General features: G+C 45.3%; 1 long non-coding RNA gene across 1 annotated transcript; it reads left to right on the forward strand.

The window, feature by feature from the left end:
* Positions 1 to 454: 454 nt before the first annotated feature.
* On the forward strand, positions 455 to 17,300 carry LOC144807987 (uncharacterized). The gene is made up of 3 exons (XR_013606552.1): positions 455 to 581; positions 5,483 to 5,601; positions 16,591 to 17,300. It is a non-coding gene; the product is annotated as an uncharacterized LOC144807987 (long non-coding RNA).
* The last annotated feature ends 1,694 nt before the right edge of the window (positions 17,301 to 18,994 follow it).

Genomic DNA, 18,994 nt, shown 5'->3' on the forward strand with positions numbered 1-18,994 from the left:
ACTGAAACTACAGGGCTGGCTGCTTATCTAGAAAGCCATTTTTGGGTAGTTTGGGTGACGAGGATTTGGATTTTCATGAATGTTTGTGGCAGCAGTGTTAGACGTTGTCCATGATGCTGGTTGTGCTGAGCCAGGAGGGTTGCCAGTTAACAAGGACTTCACAGATGGTCTCCCCTGGGACTGGTGCTTAAGTGCTGAGGTGTTTGGGTGTGCTCAAGTGGCGGCAGAGCTAGCGGCAGAGCTAACTGTGTCTCTGGGTATGGTTATGAGACCCGATTCTTTTGTTCTGCTTGGTAAGCCAAGACCGTACTTGTTGAATATTCATCCAATGTGAGTGGTGAGATCCGCATTGCTGGTCTGCCTGAAGTTGTGATGCTGCTGACAGTAGCGCGCCTGCTAAAAGTGATGGCGTGGCTGGTGGAACTATAAAGCCAAATAAGAGAACGTTATCTTCCGACACCACAGTCTTCGTGACTGAGACCAGTAACACTGAAGACTCTGAGACTCACAGCAGTAATTTCTCCTTTCAGAGCATTATTGCTGCGGATGGAGTGGAGCCAAGAAGTAAGCACATTACTAAGGTACCAACAAAGTTTCATATTTTTCATTTATATTAACTGTTTCTCTTTTGCAGCATTTGGAAATGCATTTTCTAGTTTTGATGCTTTTTTTTTTCTTGTAGGTTGTTACCTTTGGTTTAAAGGGTATGATGTTGTAGTGTGTGACCTTAATGCTGCAGTTTGCATTTCAATACCATCATTTGCTTATCCTGGAAAATCTCCAGGGTGTTGGAGGTTTGCTATTCCAGAGTTCTTTCTTCAGCTTCTGGGCAGTTGTTGCTCTGTGGCGATCTGTGGTCCTATTTCTCTGCTTTTCTTGTAGCAGCTCCTATCAGAGCTTCATACTCCCGCCAACGATAATAAAATGCCAGGCATCACCCAGCACAGCCTATGATGGGCTACGTCTATCTGCTCGGCGCAGTTAGAGCGCGTATAAAGTTCTCCGGACCCATCAGGCTGTGAATGTAACCTAAGGGCTTAAGATGAAATGAAGAGCTTACCTCCTTCCTGAGTGGCTCCAGACTGCTGTGTGCAGACCCGATCGCTGGCAGCACCCTGGAGTATGTATGTATAAATCAGATTATGTTGGAAGTAACCTGCAATATAGTGACAGGCAGCACCCTGCCATAGAGTAGGATTTCTCATAGTATTTTATTTCCTGACTCATTAATGGAGATAGTCTTTTAACTGGCAGAAGAATAACACTGACCGTACATTTTCCTGGCACTGTCTTTAAAATGACGTACACATTAGGAATGTCATTTCGTTCTGCTGGAATAATAACATAATAAAGTTATATATATATTTTTTTGTCCTCATTTGCCTCATTTGGGAAACATCAACCACCTTTACGTGTCTGCGTAAGCATGAGCCCAGAAACCTAGGTTCATAACTCTCTCTCCAAGACACAGATACCTTATTGGCGGAAGAAGTTACCAACAATTTGAGGGCTAGCTAAGTGACTCCATCAAGGTGTTTTACCACCTATTGGACCGCAATATTAACCGAAGGGAACCAATCCGAAAGGTCCGTGGAGCAGAACAGGCATAATCATAGGACCCGGGGGGAAAAAACAGGAAAAAAAATAATAGAAACCCCAGAAATCCTAACTCCACTGTACCAACAATTCCCAAAAAGCTACCTTTTATTTACTACATGATCTGGCCATATCCACTAAGGGTGGGCGTAGTTCGCGAAGTAGCGCTACGCGAAGCTACGTGAAGTGCACTTCGCACTACGCGAACTTCACGTAGCACTACGCGAGCTGCGTAGTAGCATGTTCGCACTGTGCAAGATGCGTTTTCAATGATTGCACAGTGCGGACAAGCATCCGGCACTGTGCAAGCATTGAAAACGGCATCTTGCACAGTGCGAGCTGTAGTTTTCTGCTGCTCGAGTAGATTATTACTCGAGCGGCAGCTTTCTCAACGCGAACAGGTAGTTTCTCATTGAGAGCGGTTGCGAGCATGCGCAACCACTCACAATGAGAAACCTGACCTCCTCGCGTTGAGAATCTCGCCAGGATGTCATTTTGCATGCTCGCGGTCGCGAACATGACGTTCAGGACCGCGAACAAGCAAAAAATGACCGCTGCACTACGCTACGCTGCACTACGCATGTTCGCACTGTGCTACGTGCAGCTCGCGTAGTGCGAAGTTGCGAAAACTTCGCAAACTCCGCGAGCGTAGTGTAGTGCTTCGCCCAGGGTTAATATCCACCCTGGAGACTTCATAAAGGGACGTCAGCCAGCCAGAGTGTGTTGGAGCGGCTGAGTCAACCCAAAACTTACAAATTTGTCTCCTTGCCAAAAGGATTGCATAAAAAAGGAAGGATCTTGTATAGCCACGGATATTGTCATCGATTCCAAAAATAATTAATGGGAGGGTGATATTCAAGGAAATTTTGAGGATAGAATCGAAAGAGGCCTTCACTTCCTCCCAGAAAACATTGGGTCTCTACTTGAAGGGATGTTATTTCATCCTCCTCTAATAATATTGTCCGATCGAAGGACCAGGAAGAATGTCCAGGCTGCTGGCCGGAATTTAGGCTGAAAAGAATAGCCGAATGATTGGAGAGATGGGAAGGGAGATATACTATGTCCTCCAACCGGTCCTTGAGACTATAGCTGAACAGTGCATAGTCTATTCTAGACAAATGCTTATATTTTAAGTTCCGGAAAGATGCCCCCAGTTTTTCCCCTGCCCTTTCCCTCCAAATATCTGCGACCCCCAACTGTGCCATAATTGTCACCAGGGCTTGCCTGGATTTTGAAAGGACGCAGGCTCTTGAGTTAGGAGATTTGTCGAGTTTAGGATTTAGAACAACGTTAAAATCCCCAACCCAAATTACAGGGTCTTGAAAAGCTAATAGATGACCATGGATGATTTCTAGATATGTAGGGTCGTCCTGGTTTGGACCATAGTATCCTACCAATGAATACATCCAACCTCCTAACAGGGCCCTCAATAAAAGCCATCTCCCGCTGTGGTCCTCCTTATATTCCACAATTTGGGCCTTTGCTTGTTTTTTAAAAATAAACAGACCCCCTCTAATGTCAGCAGACTGGTCTGTGCACACAAAGGTGTCTATCCATTTCTGTTTCTTTAAAATCGCTGTGGTCTCAGCTTTAAGGAGATCTGTTTCCTGTATGACAATGACTTGTGCTGGGAGTCTCTCAGATATTGGAGTATTTTTTCCCTTCTACCCCTCATGCGCAAGCCATTGACATTCCAGGATAAATATTGAATCATCGTCATCTTACTTTCACCCCCCCCCCCACATAATTCCATCCTTTTCTGTGCCAAACGCCTAGAGCCCTCGCGATGTCCCCAATGTGGCATTAAAGAAAACTGTACTGGCGCTGGCATATGAGGAAATTTTGTGCTTCTACCCCCGCCACCCCGCTTGGCTTCCCCTCCCCCCACCCCCTGGAAAACACATCCCTACTTACACTGGCCTGATGTATGGCCAGTTTTACGTCCTCTAACCGCCCCCTCTCCTCTACCCCCGAATTGTGACTGTGTCAGTGCTTGGAAGTCATGTGTGTCTAAATAGTAGTCTTTCTTTAGAGTGTATATATTAAAAACGTTTTTTCCCCCCTGTTTTTCCTTTTCTTCCCTCTTTCTTCTTCTTTTTTTTCCCCATTATGATATTAGACCACCCCCTTTTTTGTTATTTTTTATTTTTTTTAGATTCTTCGTTTGTTTTCAATTTACCCATAAACGGGTCTAGTGAAGATTTTATAGTTTAGGTTAGATCTAGTACCATGAGGACATCGTGGGAGAGCTTTAATCTACCTACTGGGTAAAGTGCAGTCTCAAACCCTGGTTATCTTCCTTTTCAACTTCCTGTCCCCCCCTCCCCCGTGAAAAGTCCTTTATGCACTCCATCTCGTCAGCCTCAAGTGGGGTCCTAAGATTGTGCATCTTATTATTGAACATAACCCGTAAGAAAGCAGGGAATCTCATTTGTACCGTGGCCCCCAAGGCCCTGAACTTCTCCATCCTCTGGCCTATTTCCCATTGCCTGTCTAGCGTGGTCTTAGAGAGGTCCAAACGAATCTCAAACAGGGGGTCCCTAGGCTTTTTAGTGTTTTAGCTTTCAAGGCCAAGTTTAGAATTTTCTTCTTTTAGCGAGTACGTGAGAAAGTTAACAAGTATCTTCCTTGGTTTTACCCTCCCAGGATTTAAACGGAAAGGGTCCCTGTGGATCCTTTGGATATCTTTCTCCAAGATGTCTGAAGACTCCTCAAGGTTTAAGGCTCCTTTTAATAATACAACCACAAAGGTCTTGATGTCATTCCCTTCTTCCCCTCCAGAACCTTCAGGAGCCTAAGATTATTGCTCCTTGAATAAAGTTATCTTGTACTCTGCTATGATGTTGCACCACAGATCTTTGGCTGCAATGCCTTCCATGTTTCATTCAAACGTGCTTTCTACAGGCCACATACATGATTTGGTGCTGTAGAGAAATAATGCTCCTGTTTACTGTGGCAGCCTCAGAAATAATGAAAAACGTCATGATTTCTCTTTCAGCACTTCGTGTAATGCCTTTCACTTTTTGACTCATACATTTGGCAGAAACATAACTTAGTACCATTAAAATAGTTGTGATGGGGAACATTCATGTGGGGTTAGGACTGGCTCGACCAGAGTGCTTGCTGACTCGGAGGAGTATGGAGTTGACCACCTTGCCTGGTCCGGTGGGGAACCAAGCCAGCGATGCTTTGCTGCAGGCTCATTTGCCCTGATAGCTGGTCGACAGTTTGAGGAGGAGGAGGTGAAGAGCTGGCTAAGTGTGCTATAAGGCTGGCATTTCAGTACATCCCTGAGAAGTGAGCTTTGAGTCGATGTGGTGTTCCTTTTATACCACGTGCAATTCATCCTCTCCAAAGCCTCAAGAATTCCTGGGTGTGAAGGGCGGCTGATTCTGATTGGGTGCTTGATATTTTTCCAGAAACTCATGTTCTTGATTGTTCATGTTTGTCAGTAGTCAATTAAACATGCCCAGGGGTTTTATCTCTTGAGTTGGCACAAGCTGCAATAAAAGTTTCTTTCCCATTGCAAAAAAATATGAACGGCTGACGAGCCTCTTTCTGTCAAAGAATGGAAGGGCTGGGGAACTGTCAGTCATCTCACTGTTAAGCAGAGCAGTGTCATGCTTCACCCTCACTCAGGCCTCTGATTTTAACTAACATCGCTTAGAACACTGGGACTTTAGAACCCATCCTTTTAATGAGAAAAACAAAACTACAAGTCCCATAAGCAATAGTGGTGAAAGGTGTCAGTCATGACCTGGGGCAACATCTAATTCAGCGCATCCAGTTCCATTTCTTAAGTATTTGACACAATATTGAATTTATTACCTTTTTTTTTTATGGTCATGAGTCACCAGAATACTAAAATCATGTCTTTTATTTTCAGGGTCAATTAAGTAATGGTCACCAGCTTGGAAGCTCTGTTAATCTTCAGTATTTGTCATTGATCTCCATGTGTGGCTGGTTTGGGTCTTCTCCCTGCATTGATCCTCATAACTCACACAGGTAAGGAGCTTGTAGCAGCAACATGATAACCCCATACTCGTCTGTAAGAAGTGCGCTCGGAGGCAGGTATCCGATCATTTTTGTGAAACAAGCAAGCACCAATATTTACTATGTACATTTGTTAAAATTAAACACAATCAAATCACAGTATACTGTTCCGGAGGTTTAGTCCCAGAGACATTATATGTAACTGAACGCAGACACCCTAGGAAGCATGTGCTTTTAAGGCAAGTTACGTTCACTCACCTGAAGGTGACATGCTTCATCATTGGGCTATACTCCTCACCAGGCCGGTACTACAATGCCTGGCGGTCACCACCAGAGGGCACTTTGTCGGAGATCTTTTATTAAGTACGCCGGATGAGCATAGTAGGACAGAGGATGTTGTATTGTGACCGTCCTGAATCCTTCAGAAGCGGTCGCTCCCCACGCTCCCTGGCTCCAGCTGGTATCGTAGCGCTTCAACGCAATTGCTTGTGCTCTGCTTGGCCATTTGCTCCCATTACTCAGTGTGCTCCGTTTTGAATATTTAAAATTGCAGCTTTGCCTTATTTTAGCGTAACGCTATTTTATATAGCCCACATCGCGCATATTGCATTGTGTGCATATTGGTCATCGTAGCGCTTGCAGGTAGCATTGTTTAATCATTTATTCTGTGCCTGATTGTGCCTGCGCCTCTGCCCAACCCAATCTCATCCTGTTTGCTTTCGTTTTTGCTGCCTTCTTGTTGTTGTGCCGTCCCAGCCCGCGTCTCCACCCCGCTCCCGCCTCCCAGCTGACCCTCCCTCCCACAGAATAGTTAAGGACTGTCTCGCAGACCACAGCGCTGTGACCGTCCTGACTCCTTCAGAAGCGGTCGCTCCCCACGCTCTCTGGCTCCAGCTGGTATCGTAGCGCTTCAACGCAATTGCTTGTGCTCTGCTTGGCCATTTGCTCCCATTACTCAGTGTGCTCCGTTTTGAATATTTAAAATTGCAGCTTTGCCTGATTTTAGCGTAACGCTATTTTATATAGCCCACATCGCGCATATTGCATTGTGTGCATATTGGTCATCGTAGCGCTTGCAGGTCGCATTGTTTAATCATTTATTCTGTGCCTGATTGTGCCTGCGCCTCTGCCCACCCCAATCTCGTCCTGTATGCTTTCGTTTTTGCTGCCATCTTGTTGTGCCGTCCCAGCCCGCGTCTCCACCCCGCTCCCGCCTCCCAGCTGACCCTCCCTCCCACAGAATAGTTAAGGACTGTCTCGCAGACCACAGCGCTGTGACCGTCCTGACTCCTTCAGAAGCGGTCGCTCCCCACGCTCCCTGGCTCCAGCTGGCATCGTAGCGCTTCAACGCAATTGCTTGTGCTCTGCTTGGCCATTTGCTCCCATTACTCAGTGTGCTCCGTTTTGAATATTTAAAATTGCAGCTTTGCCTGATTTTAGCGTAACGCTATTTTATATAGCCCACATCGCGCATATTGCATTGTGTGCATATTGGTCATTGTAGCGCTTGCAGGTCGCATTGTTTAATCATTTATTCTGTGCCTGATTGTGCCTGCGCCTCTGCCCACCCCAATCTCGTCCTGTTTGCTTTCGTTTTTGCTGCCATCTTGTTGTTGTGCCGTCCCAGCCCGCCTCTCCACCCCGCTCCCGCCTCCCAGCTGACCCTCCCTCGCTCCGGCCCCCTCCACTATCTACATATGTCAGAACAGCTGACGCGCAGCGTTCACGCGCAGCGGTCGCGCCCCATGCGCGCCGAAGGCGTGCCAAAGGTAAGCCCGTCTACGCCCGTCCTCGCCTGGATCGCGCCCAGCGCCAGACCCCCGCAAAACCCTCTCCACCCGCATAACGTACGACGCCGCAACCCTCTTAGCCCTTAACCCCGGCCGACCACCAAACTGCTACCAAGCCGCCCCAGGACACACCCATGGACCCTTCACCTGCCACTCCTGCCAGCTCGACTGCATCAAGACCCACACCAAACCCACAAACTCCAAAAAGATCTCCGACACTAATCACCTGAAGTGCATCCTGCTCAACACCCGCTCGGTCCACAGTCACGCCACTGAACTCTGGAACCTACTCGACACCACATCGCCGGACGTCGCCTTTCTTACAGAAACCTGGATGAACGCCTCATCAACGCCCGACATCGCCATAGCCATCCCTGACGGCTATAAAATTATCCGTGAGGGCCGCATCAACCAAACAGGAGGAGGCATCGCCATTGTTCATAAGAACACCATCCGCATCACGACCAATTCCGGCGATCACCTCGCAGCCGCCGAACACCTCCACTTCCAGATCCACACCGACCCCAAGACCACACTCAGAGGCACCCTCATCTACAGGCCACCAGGACCCCGCACACAATTCAGCGAAGACATCACTGACTTCATCAGCCCACACGCCCTCCCCTCCGAGGACTACATTCTTCTGGGAGACCTCAACTTCCACCTTGAAAAGAACAACGACAGCAACACCACCACCCTTCTGGACAACCTCGCCAATCTCGGACTCAAACAACTTGTTGACACCCCCACCCACTATGCCGGGCACACGCTCGACCCAATCTTCACCTCCAGCAAGCACATCTCCTTCAATCACACCACAGCTCTCCATTGGACTGACCACAGCTGCGTTCACTTCAACTACAAAAAGACTACGACCCACAACCAATTCCCCGCAGAAACTGGAACAAAATTACCACCGACCAGCTCTTCACATCGCTTCACCAAAACCCTCCTGCAAAATCATCGGACCCAAACCTTGCAGCCACCAACCTCACACAATGGATCACCCACAGCGCTGACGAATTAGCACCCTTGAAAAAACATCAAATCAAGCAAGGCAGCAAAAAAGCCCCCTGGTTCAACGATGACCTTGAGAAATCCAAGAAGATCTGTCGCACCCTCAAGAAAGCCTGGAGAAAAAACCCAACCACTGACAACCTGGCCACCTTCAAGAACGCCATCCGCAAACACCACCAACTGATCCGATCCACCAAGAAATCAGCATTCAAGGATCGACTCGACAACAACGCCCACAACAGCAAGGAACTATTCAACATCGTCAAAGAATTTACCAACCCCACCGCCGGCACCAACGACATCACTCCCTCCCAAGACCTCTGCGACTCCTTAGCCTCATTCTTCCACAACAAAATCGCCGACATACATAACAGCTTTGAAAACCAGTCCGGAGACCAGTCCACCCCACCCACCTCCGAACTAAACCCCCCCCCCCAACAACCTTTGCGCCTGGAACCCAATCACCACTGAAGACACCATCCGCCTGATGAACTCCATCCACTCAGGATCGCCAACCGACCCATGTCCCCACCACATTTTCAATAAAGCAGACTCCATTATCGCACCCCATCTCCGAGACGTCATCAACTGCTCCCTCAACTCCGCTACCTTCCCTGAAAGCTGGAAACATGCCGAACTCAGCGCCCTCCTGAAGAAACCCACAGCAGACCCCACTGAACTTAAGAACTATCGCCCCATCTCGCTCCTCCCATTCCCTGCCAAAGTCATTGAGAAAGCCGTCAACAATCAGCTCTCCGCCTCCCTCGAATCCAACAAATCCCTTGACCCTTCACAGTCCGGCTTCCGAGCCAAACACAGCACCGAGACCGCCCTCATCGCAGCAACAGACGACATTCGAACTCTACTGGACAACGGAGAAACAGCTGCCCTCATCCTACTTGACCTCTCCGCAGCCTTCGACACAGTCTGTCATAGCACCCTTATACAACGCCTCAGCAACGCCGGAATACAAGGAAAAGCATTGGACTGGATCATCTCGTTCCTCGCCGGTAGAACCCAGAGAGTCCGCCTTCCCCCTTTTAGATCAGAGGCCACCGAAGTCATCTGCGGCGTACCACAAGGGTCATCACTCAGTCCCACCCTCTTCAACGTATACATGAGTCCCCTTGCATCCATCGCACGCCAACACAACCTCAACATCATATCTTACGCAGACGACACCCAGCTGATCCTCTCCCTCACCAAAGACCCAAACACCGCCAAAACCAACTTACACGAAGGGATGAAAGAAGTAGCCGAATGGATGAAGAACAACCGTTTAAAACTGAACTCGGACAAAACGGAAGTCCTCATCTTAGGATCATCCCCCTCCGCCTGGGACGACTCATGGTGGCCACCGGCCCTAGGAAACGCACCCATACCTACGGACTACGCACGTTACCTGGGCTTCATCCTCGACTCTTCCCTCTCGATGACCAGACAAGTCAACGCCGTCTCATCTTCATGCTTCAACATCCTACGTATGCTCAAAAAAATCTTCCATTGGATCCCCACCGAAACAAGAAAGATGGTCACCCACGCACTGGTCACAAGCCGACTGGACTACGGAAACACCCTTTACGCCGGAACCACAGCCAAACTTCAGAAAAAACTCCAACGCATCCAAAACGCCTCAGCCAGACTCATACTAGACATCCCCCGCCAAGCTCACATTTCCGGTCACCTAAAAGACCTCCACTGGCTCCCCGTCAACAAGAGAATAACGTTCCGTCTCCTCACCCACGCACACAAAGCCCTCTACGACCTTGGACCCGAATGCCTCAACAAGCGCCTGTCCTTTTACACCCCCACCCGCCAACTACGATCATCCAATCAAGCCCTCGCCGCAATTCCACGCATCCATAGATCCACCATGGGGGGAAGATCCTTCTCCTACTTAGCGGCCAAAACCTGGAATTCTCTCCCCACCCACCTCCGCCTTACACAGAACCACCTCTCATTCAGAAAACAACTAAAAACTTGGATATTAGATAAGTAAAGTACCCCCCTCCCTCAAGCGCCTTGAGACCCTCTGGGTGAGTAGTGCGCTATACAAATGATGAACTTGAACTTGAACTTGTCATAAGATGTGAGATTGGTGAAGTCTCAATATAAGATCAACTATCGACCAGTTGCCGCAATATAGTTAATGTGATTTGCCTGCTCCATGTTGAGATTAAAAACAGTGGCAAAAAAATTGAGGAACTCATGGCCCCTATCACTGTGTGAAAGTGTCGATCACCTATGGACCTGTTGGTAAGCTGGGGTCTGTACTTCAGGTCAACTTTTTTCATGCCGTGTGTAGTCATGGAGCAATCTGTTGGCATTTCACCAGGACCAAATATGGGATAATGGGTAATGTGACCTAATCTTCTCCACAGCGTGAGGAGCTCTGTAACTCAAAGCCCTGCACCGTGCGTAGGTGATAAGGTGCCTATTAACATCTTACTACCACAGGTGAGCGCTGCCTAACAGACTGCACTAGATACGGTAACCCTCCTAAAATTCAGGACATACTGACTTATCCAATAGCGAGGACGCCGCATCAGAGGGCAACTGGTTTGAAAAGCACATGCTTCCTAGGGCGATCAGTTAGAGATAATGTCTGTGGGACTGAACCTCCGGAACAGTATACTGTGAGTTGATTTATATGAAGAATGTGTATACTGGACTGTCATTTTCCTCAGCATCTCTTGTGCTATGTAAAATAATACATAACACATCTGGAGGCCAACACATCTATCATACATTTAATGCAAAAATAGCAAAAGGCCAAGCAAACTAACAAGTGACAATTGTCTTTGCAATGGACGAGAGCATCCACCCTAAAGCAAGTTGGAGTATATAATGCTAATGCTACACAATGTATTTTTATACACTTTTCTCCTAATACAAGTCAATGAAACATGAACACGTGATAGAAACAGTTACTGAAACGACACTAATGAGTAGGAGGCAGGATCTTCTCTCGAGAGGAATGTGAGGAGTCCGTGAGGTGCATATAAAAGCTACACAGACAAGCTGCAGAATTCACTGTTTCTGGAAATAACACTTCTGTTTGTCAATATTCAATTTACTACAAGATGCAGGAAAGTGTGCAGATGGACTTCACTAAATAAAATGGTTCTGAGCCCTAATAGAATCATGTAACTTTGTAGGCATCTTAAGGCGAACAGTCACATCAAATTAATATAAGAATATTGTAATTTGGTAATGTAATATATCAATACACGTTGGTGCATTCATGTGTAAACAATTATCGGCATTAAAGAAACCAGTATATCCAGTTATGCTTTCTCAATTCCTTCTTCCTAGAGGCCACCACTGCTGCAAATCCTGCAAATATTCAAATCCAGAGGTTAACTCTACTGCCAACCAGTTCTAGTCAATATTGACATGTATTGTTACCCTGCTTGTAATGAATACCAGAGGCTAGCGTTGTTGCTAGCCAGCTCCTGTCACCAGTGCCCGTCACATATTATCCTCAATAGGATCAATGCCCAAGGCCTGTGCAGCTGCTAACCTGCCCTAGTCAGTAGTGACCTCCCAGACCTGTTATTCTGCATATAATCAGCAAGGCTTCGGCCCTAATAACACTCACCCCACATCCTTATGGTATATTAGCAATGTAATTTATTTACATCATACGGTAGGTACCGCACTATATCACACGATCCCAAAAACAAAGAAATTCAAAATTTGCCTAACCGTTCAGCACGCCACTTTGTCAAAAATGACCAAATCACAGCAAGCACTATAGCCTGCCACATCACATGGCACACTCAGCCACAACATGACAAGATATCACGGCAGGGATTTGGGGCCATTAATCCTCTGTTCGAGGCATGTATGCTGTAGATGCACATGCTTTGCATACTCCTGCCATCTTGTGTTGGGTCCGGATGTTTGCAAGTTGTTTCCTTATTACCCCTAGATTTATATTCCGGCGTAAAAGTTACCTGCACCACTTAACAAATCTCTATTCGTTTCATCCCCTCTTTGCTCTATTTGTTTCCAATTGTGATGGCTTATTTTCCACCTGTTTATTACTTTCCTCCACTTGCAGCATTTCAAAGGACTGAATTTTCCCATTCTCTATCAATTTTATACTATCAGCTTGATTGTTTAGGCATTTATTTTTCATAACTGCTTGTACCTCCGATAGATCTTTATTAAATAGAGGGTAAAAGGGTTTTGTTGGAGACATTTGTTTACCCTCACCTTCACAATATGATATTTGGTCATGATTGTTTCCAGTGTTCAATCTCACTATATCTGATGCATTTGTATTTTTTATACTTTTAGAAGCTTATTTCTTACTTTCCGTTGTTTTTTCCTCTGTCTTTTTGATAGATGAACGTCCGGAGCGGCGTCTGTCATTGTTGATTGTGTCGAGCATAGGTTTATCACTTCTGTTGGACTGATATGTTAAGGCTTCCAGAGTTAATTGCGAGGTTTTGAAGAATTAATCCCAAATTGCTCCCGCGTTCCCACTTCCTGGTACCTGAGTACCTGGGCTATGGTGTTGCCCATTTATGAATGATAGGTCCTTGTACTTCTCTTTTTGTGGTCCTTGAAAATCATGTCCCTTGTCACAAGAATTAATGAATGGTGGACTACTATTCAAAACGTCTTTTTGATACGGAGTACTCCAACGCTGCAGAGTTTCTGGGTTGTTGTTGTATTCGTCCTTATTAATTTGAGATCCGTTATTTTGATTACATTTCGGCTGGTCCTGTTTTTAACTGAATATGATTTTCACCCCACTATTTAGTTCGTTTGGAGCTTCTTGCTCTCGTTGATTTATTTGGCCCAAATTAGATGGTTCCCCTATACCGTTAGCTTTTCTGATATTTACTTGCACTTCTATTGGCATCGGCTGCCTAGTTTGTTGTAAGTGCTGAGTATCTCCCATTGTTAGATTTGTGCATTTTGGGTCCTCTTGTTGTGAATGACCAGTAAGTGGACTAGTTAACATCTCTAGGTCCGTTATTTGACCCCAATGGTTGACTTGGTCCTTAGTTGAATTTGACATTCGTTTGACTTCAGCTTCAGACTCAGGGTGGCCTCGTTCACTTACTCCTTGCTTAGGGGATATAATATTTGTTCTACTCAGTGGTTTAATTGGAGTTTGAAGAACACATGGGTTAGTTAACAATGTTAGCATAGCAACAGTTGGATCTTTCATAAAATCAAACTTGGACAACGACTTTCCCAGTTTCTCAAATGTATAGACCTTAGATGATTTAAAGGACTATATGTCACCTGTCTGTTTTATTTTAAACGTATCTAATATTAGTGTTTGTTGTATTTTTCTTTTCCTTTTGATAGGAGGGAAAGGTGGCCGCTCCTTTCCTGACCTCATAATACACCCTCTAAGGTGAAGAAGTCTTGCTTCTTTCAGAGAATCAAACGGGCCAGTGACCAGAGCAAATGGTGCTTTGATTGGACAAAAACACCTCCAAACACCTCCAAGGGAAAACACCCCCAAAGCACACCTCAGTACAGAATCCGCCGGTGCTGCTGGTTACTTATTTATTTAACTAATTAATTAATCAATTGATTAATATCTGGGCTCCGGGTAGGGCTGTAGTCTAGGCATGCAGAGTAATTCAGGGGTCGAGGGGTACTTCAACAGGGTCAAAGTCTATTGTTACTTTCCCCTTTGCATAATTTCTCAGATTTTGTATTACAGACTTATTACAGACTCCAATGGCTCAGAGACTTACGGACCGATCAACCTTAACTACTCGCCACACGCTACACACCTCTTGCCACTTGTCACTCACCACTCACTGTTCATTGCTTGTTTGTTGCTATTCATCGCTGTCACGAGTACAAGGGGGAATGCTGGCAATCGTTCTGGAGCAAGAGCGGAATCCAGAGCCAGTCCACCTACAGACGGCAAATGTAGGCACTTCCCTCCACTCCTCTGCTCAGCTCTGCTCTGCTCAATGCTTGGTGTATACGTAAAATCAGGCGGCAGTTCCCTGAGTTCTGAGGAATGATTGAAGCGTGCGATGTCGGACCATAGATGCGTCCATTCCTCATCGGAAATAAAACGGTGAATTAAGTCTTCCCACATAGACAAATACCGGGGGCGTGGGGAAAGCACTGTTTTAAGGAGGAAGCTATAGATAAATGAGGTCACCCCTTTCATGTTAGCAGTCTTGGTGAGAAAGGCCTCAAATTTTGTGAGAGGTCGAGTAGCAGCCTCCCGTATCTGAGGTGTGAGGGCCCAGTGCATCATCAAAAGTAAGGGGATCGAAATTGTGGAACAAATGTATTAGAGCTAAGCAGCCTCTACTTCTCCAGGCATCAAAGGGTCCCTCATGTTGGGCCGGGGCGAAAGCTGGATTGGAGTGAATTGGGATGGAAAAGAAGTCCACCTGTCGTCGCCCGAAATTGAGTCCCATACTTTAAAAGTGGTGCGTGTGGGGCAGCTAAGGTCACCCTGGCAGCCGCCTGGAAGAGAAGGGAGGCTCCAGCTATTTCCCTATGGCACTCGCGTCTTTGGAGACTGCTTAGCCTAGAACGTATGGCTGATATTTTCAGGGATAATTATAAGAATTTCAAATTTAAATGGGGCCCCCTTGTCTCCTTCCTCTCCCAGGGCCGCCCGTCTGCGGTGTGTCCCTCCACCATCGAAGCCCGCCATCTCTTCCAGTTTTGATCACAATCCCAGTGTCAACCAACCTCTCGTTAGTATGAACACACCGCCACCACGGGTTGGGTGGGGGGTGGATTTATTTTTGTGTTTTTTTTCTTTGTTCCTTGTTAGATTCATAATTACTTATCCCATGTTAGGATGAATTTGTCCACGCTTTTTGGCTATTCCGCATACAACACCTCGGTGGAGCAACCTGGAGAAATGACCGTTACAGAAGGCCGTTAAGTTTTCTTTAGACCTATCTGCTGGCTTAGCAAAGTTGCATGATCTTCTTTTTTTTCTTTTTTATCTCTCTGTCTCAGCTCCGGGGCACTTAGAAGCTGTATCTTTCGTTTGGCTTATCTAATAAGAGGAGGAGCTGGTTTATATTAATCAATGCACTTTGTCAATCTGTTATAATTCTGTTGAGGCTTTCTGATCCCCTGCGTGGGACCAAGTGATTATGTAATTTTTGCCTGTGGACTGTGGAAAAAAAAAAATGTAATGAACACATTTTTGACATACATCAGGTGGCAGGCCAAGGCTCCTCTGTGCCTTGCAGCAGCCACCACAAGCGACTTAGCACCGCGGTGCCGGCAGCGTCCGTTCCTGCCCCCAAAGCAGATCTGTAGAACTTAAAGCGCCCGTATAACCGGAAGCGGGTGAAGCGGGAACCGGTCACAAAACAAACCCTGGCAGTCGTCCCAGGCTCCGCTCCGCTTGCTCGTCAACTCCTCTTCGGCTCGGCCCCTCGGCTCTAATCGATACGCTCTGCACTCAACGCCGAATCACAGGCCGACAACAACTGTGAACACCAACAGAGGGAAGAATTGTGTGTTTCCCCCAGTTAGTGAAAAAAACCAGCATAAGTCGTGGCTGCTTCTGCTGCACCCAGAGTCTTATGCGTCTTTTTAGTCTAATTTTTCTGTCTGGAAAAAGATTGTGTCCTGGTTTTCTGCACCCAGTAAATCCAGGTGCAGAAAAACCTAACAACTGATAATCAAGTGGAATAAAATGAACACATGAAAGTTCGCCTTAATTTCATTGCCCTTGATTCATACTCTGGACCATAGTTGAGGGATATGTTTAGGCATAGTCCTCGCAGCACACCATAGATTTGCTTGAGGCAGAGGCCAAAACTCAAAAGTCAGGATACCAGATACAAGTAGGTGGTAACTCAGGGCAGGGGAAAACACCTGTTGTCCGTGGGGGAGTCATTCCAGTCCCAGAAATCTGCATTACAAATTAATTAATAGTATATATTTTTATATTAGCTGTTTGGTGCCAGTCCATATGACTTTAATATCTGCTTTTGGGATTCTATGTTGCAACTCCATAGGGTACATGTATCCTTTGTGAGCTTAATAAAATGCTGAAAATTCTACAAATCCTCACTCCTACATCCAAGTACTCTCAGGCTACAATTCTACACTCTGCTCTGTCTGAAAAACAGCTCAACATTTTAAAAATCCTGCATTGATTTGGCTTGTGAATTATTATTTTTGGAAATGTACATGTATTAACTATTTCATTTTAATACTATAGGTGATTGAAATTACGGACGAAGAAAGCAAGATTTAGCACCAGGCAACTGAAGTCTGTGCCATGAGAAGGATTATTTTGAAAAACTGAAGGACATCCAGCATTCTACGTTTAAATAATTTCCAAAAATCTAAGTGTGGCGAGGAAAGTACTCTACCTGTAAGTGAAGTCTCTAATTTTGCATTTCATTAACCCAGAGCAAAGCCATATCTGTGCACACAGCATCAGAAATAATGTAGAAAGACCACTTCAGCATCCTCATCTGAAATATTATCAGAAAGACAAATTGCCTCAGCATGACAGAATAACGTTCATCTAAAGCATCATGTAATTCTAGAGAGGAAGCACACACTGCATAAAAGAAAGTTACAACAAAAGGTTTCTTCTGGATACCATCAAAGAAAAGACGCTCCAAGAAGACTCCGAAGCTGACACGTTAACAACCAAAAGATTGGAAAATCACCTTTGTTCAACAACCATTTTTAACCAGTTACACAAGTTTGAGACTATCTGCCTCTGGATATAACACCTCGACCCACTCTGCTCACTCTGGCGAAAACCTTAAAAATTCACAACTTTATTGTTTTCATGACCATCTCAGATTGTTTCCTTTTTAATGTGTACTGTTCTGTAATTCTATGTAAATCGCCTCAACATTCTGTTGTGCAGGAGTGATATGTAAAACTGTTAAATATAAAAATGGATTAAATGAGCACCGTTGCGCTATAGCTAATGTAAATAAATCCTCGTCTTCAGAACTACACCTTACACCAAACATAGAAAGGGTATAATTAACTGATGTTCTGCGACTGGTGAGCCACAATAGTACTGTGCATGTTCTAATGTTCTCAGTTACTGCCATTACGTCAGTGCAAAAAGGTACTTCTCAGTTTAATCATTAAATGTCAGACTAACACCTTATCACTGCATTGCTAAGAACCTATACAAATAGATTTGAGAAAACCTTCAGTCACAAAATAAGTTGCTGCCGGAGAGGCTATAACCAAAAGACTTTTATCTGCTAGAAACATTTCAACAGGTTTTACAGGGCTGCTTCCAGACATATTTTGCTTAATTCAAATGTTAAGCAGATTACACACAATTTCGTTTAGAGATAAATACTGAACATTATCTAAACAAGCCAGACTCTAAAATCTAGTTCAATCTTACGGTGGCATATAAGCAAGAGAAAACTAAATGTAACTCTAGAAAGACACCTTATAAAAACACAGGCTGTGAGAACAAATTCAGTGTTCAAACCCGCCTCAATCAAAGCAAAATAATCCAAGTTGGGGAAATAAGTTACCTGTACCAAAAAAAATTCAGCCATCAATCTCATCTCACTGAATTTGAGAGAATGGACACTGGGAAAAACCTCTCTCAGTGCTCAGTGTGCCAAAAAAGTTTCATCAGTAAATATTATCTCATTGAGCATATGAGAATCCACACTGGGGAAAAACCTTATCAGTGCTCTGAATGCCAAAAAAGGTTTTGTAACAAACAAAGTCTTTCTCGACATGTATTAACCCACTCTATAGAAAAACCATACCAGTGCTCTGAATGGCAGAAATGTTTCAGTTTAAAAAGTAGGCTCACACATCACATACGAATACACACTGGGGAAAAACCTCATCAGTGCTCTGAATGCCAAAAAAGGTTTAGTGTCAAAGCGAGTCTATATCGACATGCATTAACCCACTCTTTGGAAAAACCTTACCAGTGTGCTGAATGCCAAAAAAGTTTCAGCCGTAAATCTTATCTCACTGAACATATGAGAATCCACTCTGGGGAAAAACCTTACCAGTGCCCTGAATGCCAGAAATGTCTCAGTGACCAAAACAGTCTCACTCGGCATATAAGAACCCACACTGGGGATAAACCTTATCAGTGCACGGATTGCCAGAAATGTTTCATTGAGAAAAGAAGTCTCACTCTTCATATAAGAACCCACACTGGGGAGAAACCTTTTCAGTGCTCTGAATGCCCAAAACATTTCAAACTTCAATCACTTCTAACTGCACATGTGAGATTCCACACTGGGGAAAAACCTTATCAGTGCTCTGAATGCCAGAAATGTTTCAGTTTAAAACGTACTCTCACACGGCATACAAAGATCCACGCTGGGGTAAAGATCCACGCTGGGGTAAAACGTTATCAGTGCTCTGAATGCCAGAAATGTTTCATTGACAAAAACAGTCTCACTCTTCATGTAAGAACCCACACTGGGGAGAAACCTTTTCAGTGCTCTGAATGCCAGAAATGTTTCATTGACAAAAATAGTCTCACTTTTCATGTAAGAACCCACACTGGGGAGAAACCTTTTCAGTGCTCTGAATGCCCAAAACATTTCAAACTTAAATCACTTCTAACTGCACGTGTGAGATTCCACACTGGGGAAAAACCTTAT

Source organism: Lissotriton helveticus, chromosome 1_2 (genome assembly GCF_964261635.1).
Source record: "Lissotriton helveticus chromosome 1_2, aLisHel1.1, whole genome shotgun sequence".
NCBI lineage: Eukaryota > Metazoa > Chordata > Amphibia > Caudata > Salamandridae > Lissotriton > Lissotriton helveticus.